Genomic DNA, 25,184 nt, shown 5'->3' on the forward strand with positions numbered 1-25,184 from the left:
TCTAGATATTTCATAATAAGGAAGCAAGGCATCATTCTGTGGATGTATCGTGTCACCCTGAAAACAATGATCGTGGGCAGTGACTGAGCAATAGGAAAACAAACACTCAAGCTAAAACTTGAGGGAAGAGATCAGAACACTGGTTCACGGGCCCATGCTGGGCCATGAATCTGGACAAGGAATGACACTGAATCATGGGAGAGGAATTGGACTGGTTTGTGGCAGCCACGTCTATTAGAAAGACTGGGGTGCAGGCCAATCCTGTTTCCTCATCATCTGCAGAGAGTTATTTGAGCACTGAGTTTCAAATGGGCACAAAGAAGGTCAGGGAGAGCCTGGAATCTGTTTGGAAACAGAAGGTGGGCCCTTGGAGCAGAGCCCCTGGGTGAGAGAGCCTGGCTTTGCATGCAAGACATGGCGAGTCCCCTTCCCGGAGTCAGAGCCGCGCCAGCTGTGGTGAGCGATCACGCTCTCAGCCATCTGCTCCCGGGCCATGAAGGCAGTGGTGTGTCCTCCTGCCTGGACGCCGGGGAGGACACTGATCACTAGTCAATCTGCTTGAAATTGCCTCCGATGATTAGTGTGTAATGACTCAGGTAGGTCACAGCCAGGGACGTTTCTGTTATTAATGCATTAGTAGCTGGAAATGGGCATTGATTCTGCAGAGGGAAGCTTAGAGACTTGGTGGGGAGAGTCCAGCAGTGTTCTGTGAAAATGGTCACTTCTGGGGAGCTGGGGGGCAGTGCCCTGCAAGAGCACTGCAGGTAAAGGGTGAGAGAGGGCCAGAACAAAGACCAGCCAGCTCAAAAAGAAGAAAAAAAAAAATTGGCTTGGGAAGATGGAAGAGAAGAATTTACCTATAATGTGGATAACTGTTGACCTTGCCCACGTCTGAGATGAATCTAATCATATCCCTGTCTTCTGAGCCCAACACATATGTCTCTCTGTGACTGAATGGTTTAGGATAGTTAATAGAACTTTGAATGTTTTATTTACTTAACTTTTATCATAAATTCAGGACCCCATGTCCGTCTGTCTGCTGCAATATCCGTAGTACCCAGCAAGAATCCAGCACAATAATTCTCTATAGTTATCTGTTCATAAATGAATGAATGAAGACATCACAGAGTGAGTATTCTCTTTATGTCACTCTCCTAAGAACTGAGCTGCAGTGTACAATAATACAGTTTTTCCAAGATGACTCATCCTCCTTAAAAATGGGGACTGAGGTCCAGTGAATTAACCAACTTGCCAACATGCACATACTCACACACACACACATGTCAGTCAGTGAGAGGAGACGACTTCTCAGTTATGCCATTGTTCTGAATAACAAAAATGGTAATCACTGTTATCATTTATTTAGTGTTGACTGTATGCCAGGCACAGAGTTGGGGTTTCCATATTCCCATTACACAAAGAAGAAATCCCTGTTTAACTTTCTTTAAGCTAACATAGATCAGACATTCTTAAACATAATTTTTCAATGAGTCAAGAATCTTTATTTGTGGGAATTAATTACTTGGGTTCCAAAGAAACTAGTCACATATTTAAAAAACTGTTCTGGCTACCAGCAATTGGAGAAAGTTTATCCTTCTGTGGAGCCTGCCAAAAGTTGAAAAAATCTGTAGCTTCCTCTACTCCGAGAAACCAAATTCCTTGTTGCTGTAACTCAATAACCAGCCACTTTACTGAAATTTTTGTTTGTCCTTTGCAATTTCCAGCCATTGCCACAGGTTCACCAATGTCTTTATATACATATATATATATATATATATATTTCATATTACAATGTTAAATAGAAACAGCAAGTAGATCTAATCTTTAGCTTAAGTGAAGGGATTTAGCAGAAATCCCGAGTCATTGTTTTCCTTGGTCATTCAGCTGGGAACTGATGAATAATCAGGATGAATACCAAGATTTTGCCTCTTATGTGTTCAAGCCAGTATGAGAGGTTGCAGGCAAAATCTGCTTTTATTTCCTCTAATTCTCTAAAGCAATCTATGTGTGTGGATCAAACTTTATCAGTATTAACTTATTGTGTATGTGTGTTAGTCACTCAGTCGTGTCTGACTCTTTGTGACTCTATGGACTGAAGCCTGCCAGGCTCCTCTGTCCATGGGATTCTCCAGGCAAGAACACTGGAGTGGGTTGCCATGCCCTCCTTCAAGGGATCTTCCCAACCCAGGGATCGAACCCAGGTCTACTGCATTGCAGGAAGATTCTTTACCATCTGAGCCACCAGGGAAGCCCTATCAACTTATTAATACAGAAAACAGAAGGCAGAATATCAGTACTGCATTAGTCCCCAACGTGTCTGGTATATTTTCTTTCTTGTCCAGGAGACAAGGGGCTCATTTCTGCCCACAGGTCGGGGTGTGAAGAACCACTTCTAGTCATAACTCAACAATCTTGGCCTTGCTGAGATAATGATACCCTCCCTCAGCCTTCTCTTCCTTGGCCTAGTTTCTGTCTTCCATGTTTGTTTACTGAATTCCAACTTGGAAGGGGCCTTAGTTACAGACCGAATGAGTGCATGAAAGTCGCTCAGTCATGTCTGACTGTGACCCCGTGGACTGTCGCCAGACAGGCTCCTGTGTCCGTGGAATTCTCCAGGCAAGAATACTGGAGTAGGTATCCATTCCCTTCTCCAGGGGATTTTCCTGATGCAAGGGTGGAACCCAGATCTCCCACATTGCAGGCAGATTCTTCACTGTCTGAGGCATCAAGGAAACCCAGGTCCAGACTACTGGAGTTCAATTCCTTGCTGTTACTATTACAATTTTTAATGAGGAAACTTAAATTTGGTCAAATGTATTGTTAAGAATCACATGGTTGGGACTTCCCTAGTGGCTCAGTGGTAAAGAACCCACCCATCAATCCAGGACATGGGTTTGCTCCTTGCCTAGGAAGATCCCACATGCCATGGAGCAACTAAGCCTGTGCACCACAGCCATTGAGCCTGTGTTCTGCAGCCCATGCTGTGCAACAAGAAAAGCCACCTCAATGAGGAGCCCAGGCACCAGAACTAGAGAGCAGTTCCCCGTCACTGGAACTAGAGCAAGGCCATGCAGCAATGAAGACCCAGCACAGCCAAAAAGGGGGGAAAGAAGACTCACACAGTCGATTAATAATGCCGGGACATGAGTCTAGCTCTCCTGATGTTTCAGAGGTTGGTCTTGAATGAGACATGGCATAGAGGTGAATTGTAAGTGATTAGGAATGACAGAAGAATGATTCAAAGTACAAATAGTGTGATCGTCTTTCATACCCTCAATCTATGCAGCTCAATAATTCTTTCAAAATAGATGTGTGCCTCTCATTTGAGAGGTGTTAGGGATATAGGATATAGCAGTGAGTAAGGAAGACACAAACCATACCTTCTATATCCTCCAGCCCAATGGAGGAGACAGATAATACACAAGTAATAAACAGGATAAATACGGGTCATGATGAGCACCATGGTAGAAATGATGAAGAACCGCAAGCCAGGTACCACTTCGGGCTTCTCTTCTCTATCCATGGTCCTGAAATTCTACCCTCACACAAATCTTCCTTATAATTTTCATTCTTTCGTATCTTCCCCTGCTCAAACAATACAGGAGCAGAAGGAAATGCTTGTCTTCTTGTATTTCTCTCCCTACACTCTCCTTTCTCACCTCTCATTTCCTTATACTCATTAAATCAAAAATATCCCCTGAATTCCTACTCCCAATCCTGCAGAGGGGAGACATGGAGAGAAGGAAGAATGCCTTAGGGCTCTGCTAGGCAGCAGTTCAAGAGAGACAAGAGACACACATGTGGGATGTGTGATCAAGGGTGTCTGGTGGTAGCAGCTGGTTGGCTAAGTGACAATGAAAGTGAGAAGGTCAGTGAGCATCTTTTTCTATGCCCTCTAGATCATGGGACTCCAAATGGCAGACACCCTCCCGAGGTCTGGACATGGATGAAATTGATGCTCTTGTGTTGTTCCTGTTCTTGTTCTTCCTTCCCTCTTGAATTCCCAGTGATGCTCGCCCTCTCCCACCCCCAGTCAGGCTGCTGATTTCTTTAACTCAAAAGAATTCCACCTCCCTGGGTGACCATCATTGCTCCTTCTCTTCCTGTTCACCCTTGCACTGTTCTCCTCTTATCTGCTCCACTGAGCTCCAGATTCTAAAAATAGGATCATGGGGGTCATGCTTGTACACTGAAAAGAGACTTAGTATTTTCTTTCTCCTACAAAAGGGAATCAAGGAACTCAAGTACATGGGTAAAACTTCTTTCATCAGGAGGGTCTTCACAGAGATCGTAACAGAAGTTTCTATACTAAGACCACAGGGAAGAGACTGAGGATTGCAAATGCATGATGTTGGGAAATAAACATATTTAGAACTCAAGAGATCATCTTGCCCAATTGGAACAGACGGTATTTAGGGATCCTCTGAGAGAAGGGCGGGTGTTTGGTAGTAACTAGTTTTTTAAACAAGATGATATTCATGCTTCAGGAATGTTATTCCTTCCATAAATAGAATAGAACCCAGGGGAAAGGTGGCTTCAGGCATGAGGACCAGTTAGGAAGACTTCACCGTGTAAAGAAGGACTTTGTGGAGTGTGTGCCAACAAGAGGGTATGGAAGTGAGGCTTTTAGAAGACCCAGATCAAAAACTCATTTCTTTCTTGGTGGTGCATGAGGAGGAAGACAAAGGCAGAGATGGCTAAAGCTTGGGAGTGGGGTCCCTGGGAGGAGAATGGTATCCTTAGGTGAGTGAGTGGGGTCTGGTCTGATTTTCGCATTGGGAATTTAGAGTCAGAAATGACAGCCAGAAGTAAGTGGAGAGATACAGCAGCCTGTGCTGCACGTGGCACTAGAGCCCAGTGTCGGATCTGAAGCCAGGTGTTCTGGGCCCCGCAGCAGACAAAGCAGAGGTAGAAGCTTGGAAGAAGAATACTCAGCGAAAGGTGAGGACAAAAAACAGCATCAGGGTGACCCAGACTGTTCTCTGGTCTAAGGTCAGTTCTGTCGTCCTCACTTATATAACACTCCAGCAGAAGATGAGCCGCACTCATGGCATCTGTTCATCCCCCCATCACTCCAGGTGTTCACCCATCACTATGCCCAACAAGTACTGATTGTCTATTATGGACATGACTACAGTCACCACTGTGAATATAATCAGAGCTTATATAGTATTTGGACTTCCCAGGTGGCCCTGGTGGTAAAGAACCTGCCTGCCAATGCAGGAGATGTAAGAGATGTGGGTTTGACCCATGTGGGTCAGGAGGATAAGCTGGGGGAGGGCATGGCAACCCACTCCAGTATTCTTGACTGGGGAATCCCTATGGACAGAGGAGCCTGGTGGGCTACAGTCCATAGGGTCTCAAAGAGCTGGACACAACTGAAGTGAGTTAGCACACACATATATTATTTAATGACCAGCATGAGTCAGACACCAACCAGTTAGAATGGACACATGTCAGGGCACCAAAGGACCAGGCAGGAAGATCATTAATCCTTTAGTTCTGGATCAAGGGTCCATGTTGGGGGATAAGGCGTATGGAATTGCAGGGGTGAAAGATGATTAACTGTCTGGGACAGCAGAAGCTTACCAACCCATTTCCACACTGACTTGTATCAGCTGATTAACAGCCTGAGTACAAGAATGGACAACTCAGACTTCGCCCCTGCATTCAGAGGACCTCTGGTCCATAGATGCCCTACCCAGCGTGGTAGGCTGTTAGTAGCCACAGCATGCTGCTTAAACTTCATTTGATTAAAAACAAACAAAATTGCAGGCTCAATTCCTCAATTCCTAGTGCTGATGGCCACAGGTGAAGGGCTCGATGGCCAGATCCGGCTGGTGGTTACCACGCTGCGCAGCACAGATAAAGACTATCCTATCATCACAGGAAGTTCTACTGGATGGCACTGGACTAAAGAAAAAGACAAACATGACATTAATTTTTGCTCAACGAATGAATGAGTTTTAATTCTGACACAGCATGCCATGAAAGTGCAATCTGACAGAAGACAGAGGTCAAAGGAAGGCTTCCACTGGAAGTTAAATTTAAACGCTGGAGGACAGTGAAATCTACTCAAAGTTATGTGGCAGCCTGAATGGGAGCGGGGTTTGGGGGAGAATAGATACATGTATTTGTATGGCTGAGTCCCTTCACTGTCCACCTGGAACTATGACATCATTGTTAATTGGCTATTCTCCAAAATAAAAGAAAGTGTTGTTAAAATTCACTTAAATGAAAAGATAAAAGTTGTAAGAAATTACTCGGAGGCAGAAGATCAACTGCTGATGGTGCTACAATCAGCTTTATGCAGCTTTCCGTCTAGATGCAGCTCATAAAGGGATGTGGGAACCAGATGCCCTACACAGACGTAGGGTCATGTGAGCTAACCCCCTGCATCATGTACATTGGCCAATCTGTCCTAAGGTTAACACAGATGGGGAATTCTGGGAAAAAATAAAAGCAACGAGCGATCACCAAACTTTGAAAACAGGAAATTGGACACGGATTTTCTGAAGCCAACGATATCCAACCCTGTCTCAGCCTAAAATAAGATAGCCAGTGCATCAGCCCAGGCACAGAGTTAGATCTGAGAAAATTCCAACTGCAGCCATTGCTCCCTGTAAAATCCCATGAGAGGCTGGAGTTGTTTCCCAACCCTTGCAACGAGGTACCACACACGGGACTGGTGAAGGGGACCCAAGGACTAGGCACATGGCCCAGTGGACATGCCAGATCATCTCCTTTCCTGGTAACCAAGCAACCTCCCAGAACTCCACCTACGTACTTGTGGGTCCTGGGAGCTGGTGGAGGTATTCACTGAGCCAGAGAAGCTATGATAACAGGAAGGCATCAGAATCTATCAGGCACGGAGGTTGGGCCACAGCTCTAAACATCCCCGATGAGAAGTTTTCCATTTCTTCCTTTTTAATTTTTAAAAAAAAATTATCAGATATCTGCACACTGGTTTGGAGCAGCAAATTAATATTTTTTTTCCTCTTCTGACTGCAATTGTAGATATGAAAATACCATATCCATAGACAAATTAACATGAGTTTCTTACAACAGTGTGCTAATTATCTCAGGGACCAGAGACTCCCCTAGGTCAGAGTCTTCAGCCCCAATCTTGGAAAGGAACACGGATTTCTTTCTGGGAAGCAGTAATTTGTATCGTGTCGAGAAGATACAGAGAAAGGTGGAAGGGGCATGCATCACTGGAAAACCCACCCTCAACACCCTCCGTCCCCCATTCCTCCCCGGCCTGCTCCAGCACCACCAAGAAGTCCAGAAGGACACTGCTTGAAACAGGAACAGCTAGAGAAACATACATACTTAACTTGGCACCAAATGGATCTGAACAGACTGCATGCCAAACAGCCCTCTCCTTGTTTCGCTAACAAAATCTCCCCAGTTTTCAAGGGATGCTGTAGCCCGAACTTCAAAGGCATTAAAGGATAGATGTGGCATGTAGGGAATTAAACATGAAATTTCCTTTCTTATTGGGAACAAAAGCTGTGGGTCTAATCTCCTATGTGATACAAGCTTTAGCTGATCAGGGTTACACTTAGTCATTCTGATGTGGCGAGAGAGCGGCGAATACATCATCTTTCTTATTTCTTTCTGTCTCCTCCTGTTTCCCGGCTCCCTTCGCATATGCAAATGCCACAGCAATAACAGGAGTCTTGCAACACCACTAAGGGTGAAAGAATTCTCTTTGATCAGCCTCTTCCAGGCCTGGAGTCCCACAGCCACCAATTTCTACCTGCCCCTTTATGATATTTGATGTATCAAATTAGTCTCCAGCACTCTCAGAAGTAGAATATACTAAGAAATTCCGAGACCTAGGAAGGAAGCTACATCTTGGAAAAAAATAAATATTTCTTTAAGTAAGCCTTTTAAAATTTTTATAGTTATGGCTAAATTATTACAGATTTCTTCTGAAAACAAGTGGCTCACCGACAGAACTCAGGCAGAAGCGGGCCGATGGCAGAGACTTTATGGAGAATGCAGCGTCACCCCCACCACCACTCTGAATGCTAGTGTATCAGAAAAAAATAAGAGTGGGAGAAATTGGACAAAATACTGCTAACTTCACCAAAAATAAAGTCCTTGTGTGCAACGAGAAAGGCAGACGGCAGAAAGTGCTTACTTGCTAAAAACAAATGAAATTTCCAAAACATACCCCAGCATCTTAAAGTACAGAACTTCTTTTTCACAGTCATTTTTATATAGGAGGAATGCATTCTGGCTCAGAAAGAGCAAAAAGAACTGCTCTGCTCTGAAATGCCTCAAGAAATATGTGGTCTCACTAACGTGTCTGCTTCCTGCCATTTCTTTTGACTTTGCAGGGTTCCAGTGACTGGGACAGGGGCATTGAGAAAAACTCAGGGAACAAAAAGAAAACAAAAGCACATTTAATTTAACCCCCAGGCAGTAATGGTAGGTTTAACCCATCACACCCTTCTCACTCTTCTCTGACATTCCTTATGTTCTTTTTCAAGATATTACCCAGAAAAGCCTCTTCTCACCTCTGAACCCAATGTAGTGGCGCAAAAAAAGAAAGACAGGAGCAGGCAACAAAGTGTTTGTGGGAACCCCAGGCCCGCAGAAGAGAGCTTTTCATCACAAACACAATCAAAGCCATGGATGGAGTTATGTAATGACCGCTCAAAAGCAGCTGCACTTACTGAATGCTGAGTCTGCTCAGGGAAGCTGTAAGTTCCACTTGCATGAGTTCTCCGAGCAGTTTCCTAGGGAAAAAGAGAAACGAAGACTTTAGTACCTAGGAACGTATTCCTGAATTGTGTCTGCATCTGTCTTGGTCATACTAATATCTGGTTAACCGATAAAATAGGTAAAACCTAACAATGATAATGGTGATGAAGATGAAAAGGATAAAGATCAAAGCTTCAAATATTATTTTCATTGAAGGCTTTCACACTCCAATCAGGAAGGCATTCCCAGTCTCTCTGTTTCAGAAGAGGAAACCAAGGCTCAGACAGCTCAGTCATACAAAGTATGCATATTGGTAGTGGAACCTGGATTTGAACTTGGGAAACCGGGTAACAAATTTAGAACCATTCTGCTATGCTCCTAACCTCCACAGTGAACTCTTTGTCACAGGACGTCTTCAAGGAAAGATGGGAGGCTGATCTTTTAATGCTCTTATTGTGGAATTTCCTGCATTGGAGTAGGCAGGATGAAACCAACATTAAATTTCTTTTCAATCTTAGAACTCAAAGATTCTGTAATGCTCAATTCCGTGACAGCAAAGGTTCCAAGTGACTTCATTTTACAATGAAGAAAACTGATATAAGGTGTCCCATAAATAATACATTTTATAAACACAGCTATCATCACCCAATCAGAAGGAGCAAGATTCATTTTCATTAATATTTAAATAAACCAAATATCACTTGAACTGAAAATGGCCATTATAATATCATATAATTCAGTGAGTTGGGGGAAAGGTCATCTTCAGCCAGAAAAATCAAGATTTACTAATAGATCTGAAAGACGTATATGGAGCCTTATATCAAAGAGGGGGCTTCTCAGGTGGGACTACTGGTAAAGAACCTACCTGCCAAAGCAGGGGACCCAAGAGACATGGGTTTGATCCCTGGGGCAGGAAGATTGCCCTGGAGTAGGTCATGGCGACCCACTCCAGTATTCTTGCCTGGAGAATCCCATGGACAGAGGAGCCTGGCAGGCTACGAGTCAGATACAACTGAAGTGACTTAGCATGCACACACGGATACAAAAGAGAGTTGGCCCTGAGCTGACTCCTCTCTGGAAGAAACTTAAGTAGCAGAGGTGGAACTGGTTTGCAGTGTCCTAGAAGCCTGACCCAATGCTCTTTCAACTACTCCTACAAAGTAGTTCTATAACTTATACCCAGACTCAATGCAATTCACACATTTCAGAGCTCAGTGATACACATTATTTACAAACATATATTTAAAATATATGCTTCCCCTTTGTAAATATGATGAACCATTTTTTTAACTTCACATTTAGCAGGTCCACTGATGTTGATAAATCAGAACATCTGATAATATCGAGAGGCTCCGAAATATTGGAAAGAGAGAGACCAGTGTCTGAAGAATTCTAATGGTACGGACAGCTGTGAAGGGTGAGGATGGTGGGAACAGTGCTTATCCATGGGCTCAACGGGACTCAATGGAATCTCCAAGGACAGACACCCACCATGTTCATGCCTGTTGTTCATTTGTAGAAAAGCTTTGGTCTTCCAAGTCTCCCCTGAGTCATAAAAACTTGGCTTAAGAATTGATGATTTTTTTTTTTGTAATCTATTTATTTTAATTAGAGGCAAATTACTTCACAATATTGTATTGGTTTTGCCATACATCAACATGAATCCACCACGGGTGTACACATGTTCCCAATCCTGAACCCCCCTCCCACCTCCCTCCCCATACCATCCTTCTGGGTCATCCCAGTGCACCAGCCCCAAGCTTCCTGTATCCTGCATCGAACCTGGACTGGCGCATACAGACTGAAAGTGAAGGGCTGGAAAAAGATATTCCATTAAAAAGAATTGATGATTGAAATGATATAAACATGGTGAGACCAAGGTTGAAAAGGGCCAGGAGAATATAAGCAATTTAAATAGTAAATTAATCATAAAGCAGTCACAGAATCTTTAGTTCCTCCCTGAAGTACCTGCTGCTGCTAAGTCGCTTCAGTTGTGTCTGACTTTGTGCGACCCCATAGACGGCAGCCCACCAGGCTCCTCTGTCCATGGGATTCTCCAGGCAAGAATATTGGAGTGGGTTGCCATTTCCTTCTCCAATGCATGCATGCATGCTAAGTTGCTTCAGTTGTGTCCGACTCTGTTCAACCCTATGGACAGCAGCCCACCAGGCTCCCCTGTCCACGGGATTCTCTAGGCAAGAATACTGGAGTGGGTTGCCATTTCCTTCTCCACTGAAGTACCTAGATAATTGTATCTAATGCCCATTCCTAAGTTGTTTTACAGATATTAAGACCCCCACCAAATGGACAAACTTAACTACATGATGATCATGAGTATGCACCCCAGACCAGCTGGAGCCTGAGAATTGATAATGTTAACCCCAGTGACACAGCCCTGATAACCTCACCATCAATCAGGGTGTGTGCATGAGCTGATCACACACCCTGAGACTTCTTTGCCTCACCTTACCCTTTAAAACTCTTTCCTGAAACCCACAAGGGGAGTTTGGGTTTTTTGAGCATTAGCTGCTCTGGATCCCTTGTCTGGTGCCCACAGTGGATGCTGCACTTTCCTTCAGCACAGCCCCGTGTCAGAAGACTGGCTTTGCTGTGAGTGGGAGAGTAGACTGAAGTTTGCTTCAGTAACACATCCTTCCATCCTTCTTTCCTTCATTCAATCCTCATTCCTTCCTTCCTTCCATCCATGCACCCACCCACATTCCCGATCCTCCCTTCCCCATCCATCCAACTACCCTTCCATCCTTCTTTCCTCCATTCAGTCCATCCATCCATCTATCCATCCCTGCATGTCACCACTGCCTACTAGCTTTGTGACCACAGATAAGTCGTTTAACCTTTCTTTGTCTCAGAGAAATGGGAATCAACATAGTGTATACCTCAATGGATAGAGGTTAGTAATCAAAGTTAACATTTGCAAGGCGTTTAGCATTGTGCCTGGCACAAAATTGGTGCTATTAAAAATTCTGTTATTATTCATTAAGCCTTTATTAAAGCCAAGCACTGTCATTCTGGGGCCCACAGTCTAGCAGGGAAGACAGATCTTGTCAGGGATGCCGGTGAAGGCAGTGCCAAGGAAGTGACAACAGGGCTGAGATCTCAATGATCAGAAGAACACAACCCAAAGAGGTGGAAAGAAGAGTAAGGACCGAGGAAACAAACAGTCAAAGCTATCGATGAACTTCTATAAATTCATAGCATGCCTAGGCTGGAGAAGTATCTGTCTCCTAATAATAGAAATAGTAGCACCAGTAGATCCTAGACAGACTGATTATAAATCCACAGATATACTGATCACAGGTCCTTCGGTCAGGTCAATCTTCTTAAAGCCTGCCCCGCCTCCTCTCCAGTCTCCTCCTCCCTCACCTAAGGCACCCGTCCCCAACCTTTTTGGCACAGGGACCCATTTCTTAGAAGACAATTTTTCCATGGACCTGGGTCGGGGGATGGTTTCTGGATGATTTGAGAGCATTACATTTACTGTACACTTTATTATTATTACATCAGCTCCACCTCGGATCACCAGGCATTAGATCCTGGAGGTTGGGGACCCTTCCCCCTAAGACACTCCCTTGCACATCCTATGGTCCGGTGAAACTGAAATACTTGGAAAGACACGAGGCACTACCTGCCTCTAACACTTTGACCACATCTTCCTTCCAGAGCTGGTCATCACCTGGTCTTTCTTGAACTCACTCTTCAAAGTCCACATAAATGGAAGCTTCTCTCTGTAGCCATGACTGACTGACCCATCCAGCTGGACTGATTTTTTCCCCCAGGGTCCCACGGCCTTTTGCATATCCCTCATCTGAACAAGAATCACACACTCTTTCTAACCCCTGTAGTGTAGCCTTGGGCTGTCCAGGTTGTGAACTCCTGGAGGGTGAGCACAATGTTTATAAAGATTTCTTAAAAAAATAATAATAATAAATTAATAAAGAAGGCTGAGGGCTGAAGAATTGATGCTTTCTACTGTGGTGCCAGACAAGACTCTTGAGAGACCCTTGGACTGCAAGGAGATCAAACCAATCAGTCCTAAAAGAAGTCAACCCTGAATATCCATTGCAGGGGCTGATGCTGAAGCTGAAGCTCCAATACTTTGGCCACCAGATGCAAAGAGCTGACTCACTGAAAAAGACCCTGAAGCTGGGAAAGATTGAGGCCAGGAGGAGAAGGGGGTGGCAAAGGATGAAATTGTTAGATGGTATCACCGACTCGACAGACGTGAATGAGTTCGAGCAAAATCCAGGAGATAGTGAAGGACAGGGAAGCCTGGGATGTTGCAGACCACGGGGTTGCAAAGAGCAGGACATGACTTAGCAACTGAAAAACAGCAGCAATGACAACAATTAATTAATTATATGTTTTTGTCTGTGTTAGGCCTTCCTTGTGTTTGGCCTTTTCTCTAGTTGCAGTGAGTGGGCTGAGCTCAGAAAGCTGAGCGCCGAAGAATTGATGCTTTTGAACTGTGATGTTGGAGAAGACTCCTGAGAGTCCCTTGGACTTCAAGGAGATCCAACCAGTCCATCCTAAAGGAGATCAGTCCTGAATGTTCATTGGAATGACTGATGTTGAAGCTGAAACTCCAATACTTGGGCCACCTGATGCGAAGAGCTGACTCATTTGAAAAGACCCTGATGCTGGGAAAGATTGAAGGCAGGGAGAGAAGGGGATGACAGAGGATGAGATGGTTGGGTGGCATCACCGACTCAATGGACATGAGTTTGAGTAAACTCCGGGAGTTGGTGATGGACAGGGAGGCCTGGCATGCTGTGGTCCATGGGGTCACAAAGAGTCAGACACAACTGAGCAACTGATCTGAATTGAATTGAGTGAGTGGGGGGCTAGTCTCTCATTGTGGTCTGTGAGCTTCTCACTGGGGTGGCTTCTCTTGCTGAGAAGCACAGGTTCTAGGGTGCACAGGCTTCAGCAGTTGCAGCTACGGGGCTCTGGAGCTCGGGCTCAGTAGCTGTGGTGCGCACACTTAGTTGCACCGCAGCATGTGGGATCTTCCTGGATCAGGAATCGAACCTGTGTCATCTGCATTGGCAGGTGGATTTTTTCTACCACTGACCTACCAAGGAAGTCCTCAAGGACAGTGTTTTATCCAGCCCAGTAGCCCTGCTCCCTGGCACAATGCCCAACCTCTCCCCAGCTGCTCACCACGCTGGGAAAGTCCAGGAAGCCCTGCCTCATTGACCCAAGGTGCTAAACCCCAAGTGAGGGCACTGAACTCAACTCCAGAAAGAAGTCTTCTCTGAGCATCATGGCTACCTATGGCACTCCCCTACTTGGCATGCAGGGGGATAAGGTTAATTTCACATCCGTGTCAGCTTCATGCCCACATTTTTATATCTGCTTTTAATCCAACCTGCAGTTGAAACGAATTTTATACTCCCCCACCCTTGACACTAATAAGAATCTGACAAATCCTTTAGGTGGATTGTTTTATAAAAACGAAGGCTGAGAACCATTGTTACAAGGTGAGAATAGAAACGGTCATTAGCAATGGCACCAGGCAGCAGGGAATATCTAAAGACCTAAGAGTTCCAAAGCAGTGATGCCATTTAAAATAAAACAAAACTAAAGCTGTCTTGAGTTTGCAATTACTCTTGCAAATGACAGAAAGGGGAGAATCTTGGATCCTGGTGAAGTTGGATGGAATTTTCACGGCCCTGAGATGATGCCCCAGTTAAAGAGCTGAGAGGGAAGGAAAGGGAAAGGGCGTCGGAACAAAGTCAGGCAGAGCTGCTCACTCCGTGCATTAGCCACGGTCACCTCTGTGCTCATCCAAATGGATGCACAGAACAGCGAACCAATTACTTCCAAGACGCTGGAGTTGATGACCCCTGGGCAGGCATTGTGGAGTTTAAGTCTAACTCAGACTCTCTCAACAGGGCTGGCTACGGCATCACTTCTACTTCCGCTGAGTCAGCCACCCCCTGTTCCATAGATTCCTGCACATGGGCAACCACGATGGGCTCCTAGGATCTCCTGTCTCCACATTTGCCCTTCTCAGCCCCCCAGGGAGCAGGCAGAGGCATGTTGAAAAGCTATGGATATGCCCATGTTACTTGATGATTTAAACCCTGTATGGATGGCTGCCTTTTCCATTGCTGACCAAACCCACACCCAGGACACACGGTCTGATGGCCTGCACAGTGGGCTCCTGGCCACAGGCCCAGCCTTGTCTGCTTCTCAGTGAGCAGGCACACCCTCCCTCCAGACCCTCTCGGGTACCAACCCCAGCGACCGACCAGTTCTGGGTCACGCCTTACTCCCCACCAGTCACAGGGATGCTGTGTCTTTGACCTGGGATGCTCTTAACACCCAATTAACTCTCATTGTTATATCCTCATGGAAGGCCCTGCCCCACAGTCTCACGAGTCCATTATCCTTTCTTCAAAGCGCATCTCCCAGCTGTCATTTCACAGTGAGAGGAAAATGCTCTTCTCATTCAAGGCAGCCTGTGTCACTGGGCAAGCAGGCTCCATGAGGGCAGGGACTGTCACTGTGTCTGTCTGCTCACCTGTCTAACTCCAGGTCTGACCACCCTGCAGTGGGCACGGATGGCACGTGAAAAGCTCTTGCTGAAGGAAGGATGGCAGGGAGGAGGCATAGGGGTGGAGAGGGGAGAGAAGGGAGGAAGAGAGGAAGGAAAGGAGAGAGGGAGGAAGACAGGCTTCCCCACCCAGTAGCTAACTCCAGACACACTTAGGGTGACCATCTTCTCTAAGAGCTTCCTCTCTCCCCACCCACCTCCGCCTAGCTCAGTCCAGAAATCAGGTCTGATGAACCGACTCTGATTCCATGAGGGCTCTGACGGGATGAAACCTCACCTGATCCAAGTTCCTTTCCTCCCAGGAATCTAGACTGCCCTGCTAAGCTTCCGCCGACTCCTAGAACCGAGAACTCGTGTACTGTGGGGTCACTGTTCTCTACCACGAACCCAATAAGAACAGAAGCCACCAAGCCCCGGAGCAGGAAGAACAGAGCAGAGAGGAAAACAGGAGAGGCTGGAGGGTTCTGGGAGACAGTAGGGGCTGCCTCGTGGCCAGATGACCTAGCAGTTCAGGACCTACTTGACCCTCCTGGTACTGACCACACCTCCCGTCTCAGGGCTGAGACTCACTCCTGTGCTGGGTACTGCATGTCCCCATTTTCTGAGCTACTTTGACCGCATCTCTGTCACTTGCCAACAGAAGAGTCATGTGTCACAAAGGGTGGCATCTCCCCCAGCTGGCGACTTCTCCACCAGCCCTGCCTTCAGATACAGAAGCTATATCTTTATCACATTGATGATGGTGACTGCACGCATTCTTCCCCAGCTGCTCAGTGGTCCCTATCTAGACAGCATATTAAAAAGTAGAGACACTACCTTCCCAAAAAGGGTCCGAACAGTCGAAGCTATGGTTTTTCCTGTAGTCATGCATGGATGTGAGAGTTGGACTATAAAGAAAGCTGAGCGCCAAAGAATTGATGCTGGTGGTGTTGGAGAAGACTCTTGAGAGTCCCTTGGACTGCAAGGAGATCCAACCAGTCAATCCTAAAGGAGATCAGTCCTGAACATTCACTGAAGGATGGTTGCTGAAGCTTCACTACTTTGGCTACTTGATGCAAAGAGCCAATTCATTAGAAAAGACCCTGATGCTAGGAAAGATTGAAGGCAGGAGGAGAAGCAGGTGGCAGAGGATGAGATGGTTGGATGGCATCACCAACTCAATGGACATGAGTTTGAGCAAACTCTGGGAGGTGGTGAAGGACAGGGAAGCCTGGCGTGCTGCAGTCCATGGGGTCACAAAGAGTCAGACACAACTAAAGCAACTTAGCGCTCACACTCGTGCTGAACCAGAACAAAATCCAACAGCCAATAGTTCTAAACCAAAATGGATTCCAGGGACTTCCCTGATGGTCCAGTGGTCAAGACTCCACACTCCCAATGCAGGGGGCCTGAGTTCAATCCCTGGTCAGGGAACTAGATCCCACATACTGCAACTACAGATCCTGCATGCTGCAGCTAGACCCAGCACAGCCAAATAAACAAATATATATTTAAAAATAAATAAATAACCCCCCCACCCCCAAGCCCTCCTCACTATGCCTTCACCCTGGCGGGTTCCCTTGCCAAGAAGTCTGTTCTCTCTTCATCTGCCTGGGAACAGAGACCTAGTCTTTACATCCTCAGGGAACCCTTGCCAAGCACAGCACAGACCTTGCCAAACTCCCACTTCCCGCTCTCAGTATCCCTCTGAGTACTCATCACTTGCCGACATCGGTGCCTTTATCTGTCTCTTTCACTGGATCCTCAGCACTTTACAACTCTAGGCCACACTTCTCCTTATTCATGAGTGATGGCACGAGGGTCATTTGGGACACTGACTCGGGTTCAAAATCAATTCTCCCATTCATTTAGATACGTAACTCTGGGCAAACTTCTTGATCGCTCTGAGCCTCTGTTTGCTTACCTATGGGAGGGTGGGAATAATCTTGCTCCTTAGAGGGTTTGTGTGAGGATTATACACTGTTAAGTACCCGGCACTGCTAGCCAATACATGGCCATCGAGCCAGACACCCAACAACGATGCGTGCCTGGCCAACAGCAGTCCTTCCAAGAAACGATGTCACAGGTGTTTTGCAAAATGCTGCCAAAAAAGTAAGATTATCCAGGTGACTCTGACAGCCAAGCCCAGGCAGTTCAACAGCCAACACAGCATCTGGCACATAGTAGGTGTCATTTGTGCCTGCATGCTCAGCGGCTCAGCAGTGACCAGCTCTTTGTGACCCCATGGACCATAGCCCGCCAGGCTCCTCTGTCCATGGGATTTCTCAGACAAGAATACTGGAGTGGGTTGTCAATTCCTCCTCCAGGGAATCTTCCCAAGCCGGGGATCGAACCTGTGTCTCTTGTGTCCTTAGCACTGACAGGTAGATTCTCTACCACTGCCCCAGCTGGGAAGCCCAGGTGTCTTTTAAGATTTCCCAAACTAAGGAAGGAAAGGGGCTCTGCCCTCACTGATGAAATACAATTGTAGCTGCTGCTCCAAGGCTTATCTTTGACTTGTCAGTGTTTAGATGCAATAAACATCAATTAGTCTGCCTGCTGCATTTAATTTTGCTGTACACACCCCATCCAGCAAGCGTTCAGGTATAGTATCAGCGGCTGCTTCGTGAGAAGATGCTTCCGGTCCCCCTCCCCAGGGAACTGAACTTCTCCCCAAAGCTCCAGGGACCTTCAAGAGACTAAGGATATTACGCCCCGCCCGCCACCCCGCTTTGAGGCTTATTGTTGGTGTGTTTAATTTCCTGTCTTGGCCTTACAGGAGATTTCTAATGTTTAGGCTGTAGGGTATGGTCTGATTAAAAGTAATCCTCCCAATTATGGGCTGGCATGAGCCTCCTGTCACACGCACTCTGCCACCAGCCTCTGCCTCCCTGTCAGCAATAATTGTCTCGGCACTGCCTAACTGTAAATGAAAACCCCAGGGGCATGTGTGGGTTCCCAGCTCCCAGGCCGCACCGGATCTTTTAATTTGCACTGTCTGTCAAAAAGATGCTGCTGTGTGTACTCAAAGAAATCCTCAGACTCTCAGATTCAAGGCCAGGGAGAGCAAGGGTACCACAGCCTCTTCAGAGAAACTGTATTTGAACCCACCAGAGATAACAGGGCGTGTGCAAGGCAACGAGGCTCTTTTTCTTCCACTGCACTCTTCAGCGAGAACGGGTATGAAACAGGGAAGCTGAACTGTAGGGAAAATTCAAGGTGTATTTATATTATTATTTTTTTCCCCACCAAGTCCACAAGACAGGACATTGCATTCAAAGCAGGCGATAGCAACTCTGTGAAAGGACATACACACAGGAGACCTGATTATTGCAATCTCTAAAAAATTAAAACTTTCTGGGTGTGGTGTGAGGGGAAAGATGTCTTTCCTTTCAGGTGAGAAACATCACCAGGTTCTTCTTGTAGAAGCAGAGAAGACCGTCTGTTCTGGGCCCTGTGGCCAGACCCATAATGGGCAGCAGAATGTGGTTCTGAGTCAGCATCGCCATCACGCAGAGAGGCTATAGAACAAAGGTATCTGATGAGTAAGGAAGAAGGGGGTGTTTTGTTGTGCTCCTGTACCCACATCCCTTTTTCTAAGAAGGGCACCTGCCCAGGAATGCGGGTGTCCAGCCTGGCTCCCCCCCACCTTCCTTTTCCCTGGACAGAGGACTGGGAGAGGGCGAGGCCTGAACCCCAGAAGGGCACGAGGACCCTTCCCTTAGGAATTTACAGTGCATACATGCAGGCACCGCGCTGCTGTCTGCATGTGGGCAAGGCACCTGAACAGCGTGACCCAGACTGAGGGCTGGGCACCTTTGGGGAGCACTTATGGTGGACAAAGTGCATCTCAGTTTTGCCCAAAGCTAGTGGAGTCTGAAGAACCAATGCTTTAGAACTGCAGTGCTAGAGAAGACTCTTGAGAGTCCCTTGGACTGCATGGAGATCCAACCAGTCCATCCTAAAGGAGATCAGTCCTGAATATTCAGTGGAAGGACTGATGCTGAAGATGAAGCTCCAATACGTTGGTCATCTGATGCGAAGAGCTGGCTCTCTGGAAAAGACCCTGATGTCGGAAAAAACTGAGGGCAGAAGGAGAAGGGGGCGACAGAGGCTGAGATGGTTGGATGGCATCGTTGACTCAATCAACATGAGTTTGAGCAAATTCTGGGAGATAGTGAAGGACAGGGAGCCTGGTGTGCATCAGACATGACTTAGCAGCTGAACAACCACCACCACCAGGGGGGGGTCTCTCAGACCTAGTGATTCTAAGTAACAGTCTCTTCCTCTGAGAACAACCCCTGCTCCCGAGCCTTTGAACTCTCCCCAGCAGACACAGGGCACCAGGAGAAAGATCCCCCCATGACTCAAATGGGGTAGGTTTTCACCTGGTAGGCTGGGGTCTGGGCTGCAACGATCAAGCATTGACAGGAAATGCAGAACAGATACAGCAACCAGAAAGCTCACAAGAGGCTGAATACAAAGGGATTTACAGAGCTGGGGTACAAAGCATGTCACTGCAAATACATGATGCTTTTGTTCACTAATCACCTTTATTTCTACTGGAGTACAGTTACTTTTCAATGTTGTTACTTTCTATTGTACTGCAAAGTGAGTCAGTCACATGCATGCACACACACGCCAATAGTATATACATTTCAATCCCATGGAATATTACTCAGCCATCAATCACCTTTCACTCTGAATCTCCTTCTCAGTGAAAAGAAGCTTTCCATTTCTATTACCAAGATTAATGCGTCAGCAATACACAGCCATAACCATAGCAGAAACCAGATGTCATGGAGAAGGCAGGGAAAGAGACCAAACAAAAACAATCAAAACCAAAGCAAAAGCCAAGGGAAAAACCCTCAGTACACGGTGTGATGTATTTGCTCAGATGGCCACTTCATTTATACCACTGAGAACACTTTATTTTGGCGGCCCATAACTCACTGCTCTGTTAAAGAAAAGGAAGCTAGCTGCCAGCATCTACTTCAACATGGAGCAAGAAAATGGACCATAAAGAAAACCCAGCCTCTTCTCTGAAAGTCTCAATTAAAAAAAAAAAAAATTCTATTTAATATGTGTTGGACTCCAGAGCATCTTATTACCTTATTTAATTCAGACCAGGGTAGATGTCTCTGAATAAAAATGGCACTAACCTGAGAGGAACTAGGCTGAGGGATGTGGACATCATATTTTCTTCAGAGAGATAATCAGCTTATCAGAATTCATTTCAACCTAAGAAAGGCCTCACAGCTACACTGAAAATTCAAGCTGATCTCATCATCTCAAGGATGTAATCTCAAGGAAATGGTAAAACTATCAAGGCAAGCTTGGTGCAGTTATCTTTATGTATAAGAACCATAAGCATCAGATGCCGACAGAATCACTGTGGTGGGGTCCGCTCGTGAGTCCGGGAGAGACCTCTATAGAAAATACATCAAGTGCTTTTGCTGAGAATACTGTTATTTATTTTTGCTTCCAAGTGGCCGAAGTGACTTTTCAAAGATGCATTGCTACACTGCTTCCATCTAAAGCACCCCCGTCCACACTCTGAAATCTGGTATTCTGAAAAACATAAGCTTTAAAAAAAATTGTCTCCTAAAGTAGTCTCTAACAGAGGTATGTGCTTTTTAAGCCTATTCTTGCTATTAACTAGCTGTTTGGCCTTGATTAGGATGCTTAACTCCGAGCCTCAGTTTCCTCATTTGCAAAAACAAAGGGTTTGTACCTTCATGATTTTAACTGCTCTTTTAATTTCTCTGGATGATCTGGTTCACATGCATTCTCATGAGAAGGAAAATCAATGAGAGCCCCTCATACAAAATGAGGCTTTGTATGGAGCAAAGCCTCCATACAAGTATCTTTAAGTCTTTAGAGAACAAACTCATGGTTACCAAGGGGAAAGAGGGGTGGGGAGGGATAGATGGGGAGTTTGGGATTAGAAGATGCAGACTAGCATATATATTGATAGAATGGGTACACAGTAAGCTCCTACAGCAAACTCCACTCAATATCCTGTGATAAACCATAATGGAAAAAATACTTCAAAAAGAATATATATTGATACGTGTATGTGTATGTGTGTATATGTGTGTGTGTGCACACACATGCTCAGTCACTTCAGTCGTGTCTAACTCTTTGCAACCCTATGGACCACAGCCCACCAGGCTCTTCTGTCCATGGGATTCTCCAGGCAAAACACTGGAGTGGGTTGCCATGCCCTCCTCCAGGGGATCTTCCTGAAGCCTATACATATGTAACTGAATCACTTTGCTGTATAGCAGAAATTAGCACATATAAACCAACTATACTTCAATTTTTAAAAAGTGTACCTAAGTCTCAACAGAGGACAACAGTGGGATTAAATATATCATGTGTACCTCTTGGTATGAAACTCTAACCCCCTCCACCCCACAAATTAAACAAAAATAGAGAAAACCCATCTAGTCAGAAGGGAATATCTAATTCTCAAAGAAATGCAGTGGATTTCAGAAGATACAAGAAAATTCCCCATGGTTCAGCAAAGCACCACCAAGCCATTTGGCACAATGTTCCAGAAAAACAAAGACAATGAAATGAAAGAAAAATAGCCCGGCAGAAAGGTGGATCGATAGAGCACTCAGCAACCCCGGCAGGGACAAGGGGGTGCCGTAAAATCAGATCAGTCATGAAAAGTTTGGTAAACGTTCCGAAGGCCACATCAGGTCATTGTCAGAAGTTATGTGTTTAATGTGAGACCTCATCCAGACTTGTTTGGGTTGATATTTTCTTTACAGCATGACTTCAAGCAAGTGATAAATACGGTAGACTCTGCCACAAGAAATATAGGACGTTTCAAGATAGAACTACTTGTTTCTCTGGCTTTGTCATGAGCGACAATAACATTTAATGGCAAGAACTCAAGACCTAAAGTAAGCAGAACTTGGGTTCTGTTTTTTTCCTCTGTTTGACGCTGAGACATTTACGGACCTCCTTGAACCTCAGCATCGTCCCCTGGCAAGTGACGAGCCCCGATACCCCGGGACTACTCCGAGGACTGAAGGAAACAGTGCCTGAAAACACTCTGCAAGATGCTTGCAGGGACTTCCTTAGTGGCCCAGTGATGAAGACTCTGAGCTCCCAATGCAGGGGGCACAGTTTCCATCCCTGGTCAGGGAACTAAGATCCCACATACCAGGTGGTATGGCAAAAAAAAATAAAAGAAAGTGCTTGCACACAGGTCCCTCTCTGATGAATGTTAGCAACTTTGATTATGTGAAGCTTCATGTTTTGGTCTCAGAAGGAACATTTATAGAACGTTTACTATAAACTCCAGATCCTCTTCTAAACTTTCTCTGTCACTTCTCTTCACTGAAGAATCTTTCCAACAATTGTGAGTTACTTTCCTTCTACAAAGAACGCTCCCACTTACCCAACGTGCTCAAAACTTTCACAAAAATTAGAAAAGGATCCTGTTAAGACAGGTACTTGCTTTAATAAGGGCTGTATCACTTAATAAGAAAATAGTCCTTAATCCTAAAGCAAACTTCTAGCCAGTCAGTTGTGGGGAAAAAAAAAGATTCATTTAATTTCCACCTATGGTCCATATTCTTCTAGACCACATGACAGCCATCAAAAATACCGCATTCACACATACAAAACTCCAGGTTATTCACACGGCTTCCGTGTGTGTTAGTCGCTCAATTGTGTCCAACTCTTTGAAATGCCATAGTCTAAGTAAGCAGAATTTCCTTCAGATTTAAAATACATAAGATCCCCTGGAGAAGGGAATGGCAACCCACTCCAGTATTCTTGCCTGGAGAATCCCATGGACAGAGGAGCCTGGTGGGCTATAGTGCAGGGAGTTGCAAAGAGTCAGACATGACTGAAGCAACTCAAGCACACATGCACGCAGGCATCTTAAGTCTACAACTTAAAGAAGCAAAGGGGGTGGGGGAAAAAAAATCATTCCCAAAGTTTCTAGTTTCTATTTCTAATCCTCAAGGATTTTTTTCAATGACAATTCAGAGGAGGTAAATATTTTTAAAAGGGAACAGAATGGAAGTTATTTTTGTTCATTTGAATGTGTGCATCCACTCATTAATCCATTCGGCATTTTCTGAGCTCCCGCTCTGCAAAAACCATCAAAGCATGGGGCCAGGTACAGTTCGGGATTCGGAGATGAATGGGACGCTGCATTTTCTAAACGAGTTCACATTAATAACAACTGATGGAAGAGCAACGCAAAACCAGGCTCCACGCAGAGCAGGGGTGGAGGGATGTGTTCGAACCCGCGGGCGGCAGTGGGGGGAAACAGACACGGCACAGCGACAACTGAGATGACTCACAGAGAATAATTAGGTTTTGTTTGTTCTGCAGTCAGAGGAGGGGAGCATGAAGGCTTGGCAATACTGCAGTGCAAAGAGAGAGTATGGCTACCCAGGTGGAGGCACGGCACTCCATGGCATCTTGAAGGATCCTGAGCCATCCTTGGCCAGAATGTGGGAAGGTCGGTGAGGGGAGTGATCCTGGAAAAGATGAGACCGGATGGAGGAGGCTGGCTGGGCCATACCCAATGACAGCACCAATGGAAAGAATACTTATTGCCTGCCTCCAGGAGCTCTGCCTGGTGCTTCCCATGGACTAACAGAGGGCAGGGGCTCCCTAATAACTCTGTGAAGCAGGGGCTTCTGATGCTAGCTTTACAGCCAAGGAAATTGAGTTCAGAGAGCCTGGTTACTAAAGACATCTGAGTGATAAACAGAGGGTCTTTGCCTTTCACTGAGACCCATCAGCCCCCAAAGGTCAGGTTCTTGGCCATGGTAAACAAATGAGCTTAGACTTCAACTTTGAAAAGACCCTGATGCTGGGAAAGATTGAAGGCAGGAGGAGAACGGGATGATAGAGGATGAGCTGGTTGGATGGCATGACCGACTCAATGGATGTGTTTGAGCAAGTTCCAGGAGTTGGTGATGGACAGGAAGGCCTGGCATGCTGCCATGGGGTCACAAAGAGTCAGACACAACTGAGCAACTGAACTGAGACTTCAACTGGTAGCCATGAAGGATCCATGAAGGACATCTGAGGAAGAGGAGGACATTTTCTGACTTGCATCTTCAGAGACCATCTGGCCATGCAGTACAGAATGGGCTGGAAGTTACAGAGATGGAAATAGAGGTTCAGGGAGCTACTGGAAAACACAGTCTCTGAAGCTGCTTTACCTGTTTATTTGCGTTTCATCACTGGCTGGCTTTGTGACTTGAGGCAAGTTACTCAACCTCTCTGAGCCTCAAGGTCTCCATCTGTAATATGAGAATCATAACAGTACAGTGGCTGCAGTCATGAAATGAAACAATGTTTGCTCCTTTGAAGAAAAGCTATGACAAATCTAGACAGCATATTAAAAACTGGAGATATCACTCTGCCAACAAAGGTCCATATAGTCAAAGCTGTGTTTTTTCCAGTAGTCATGTACGCATGTATGAGTTGGATGATAAGGTTGAGCACCAAAGAACTGATGCTTTCAAACTGTGGTGCTGGAGAAGACTCTGGAGAGTCCCTTGGACTACAAGGAGATCAACTCAATCTCCAGTAAATTCTAAAGGAAATCAATCCTGAATATTCATTGGAAGGATTGATGCTGAAGCTCCAATACTTTGGCCTCTTGATGCAAAGAGCCGACTCACTGGAAAAGACCCTGATGCTGGGCAAGATTGAGGGCAGGAGGAGAATGGGGATGACAGAGGATTAGATGACTGGATGGCATCACTGACTCAACAGACATGAGTTTGAGCAAATTCTGGGAGATAGTGAAGGACAGGGAAGCCTGGCATGCTGCAGTCCATGGAGTCACAAAGAGTCAGACACAACTGAATAACAACAAAATAATACCACTCCTCTCAAGAAAATTGTTTTAGGAATGAGT

This window comes from Bos mutus, chromosome 25, assembly GCF_027580195.1.
Source record: "Bos mutus isolate GX-2022 chromosome 25, NWIPB_WYAK_1.1, whole genome shotgun sequence".
NCBI lineage: Eukaryota > Metazoa > Chordata > Mammalia > Artiodactyla > Bovidae > Bos > Bos mutus.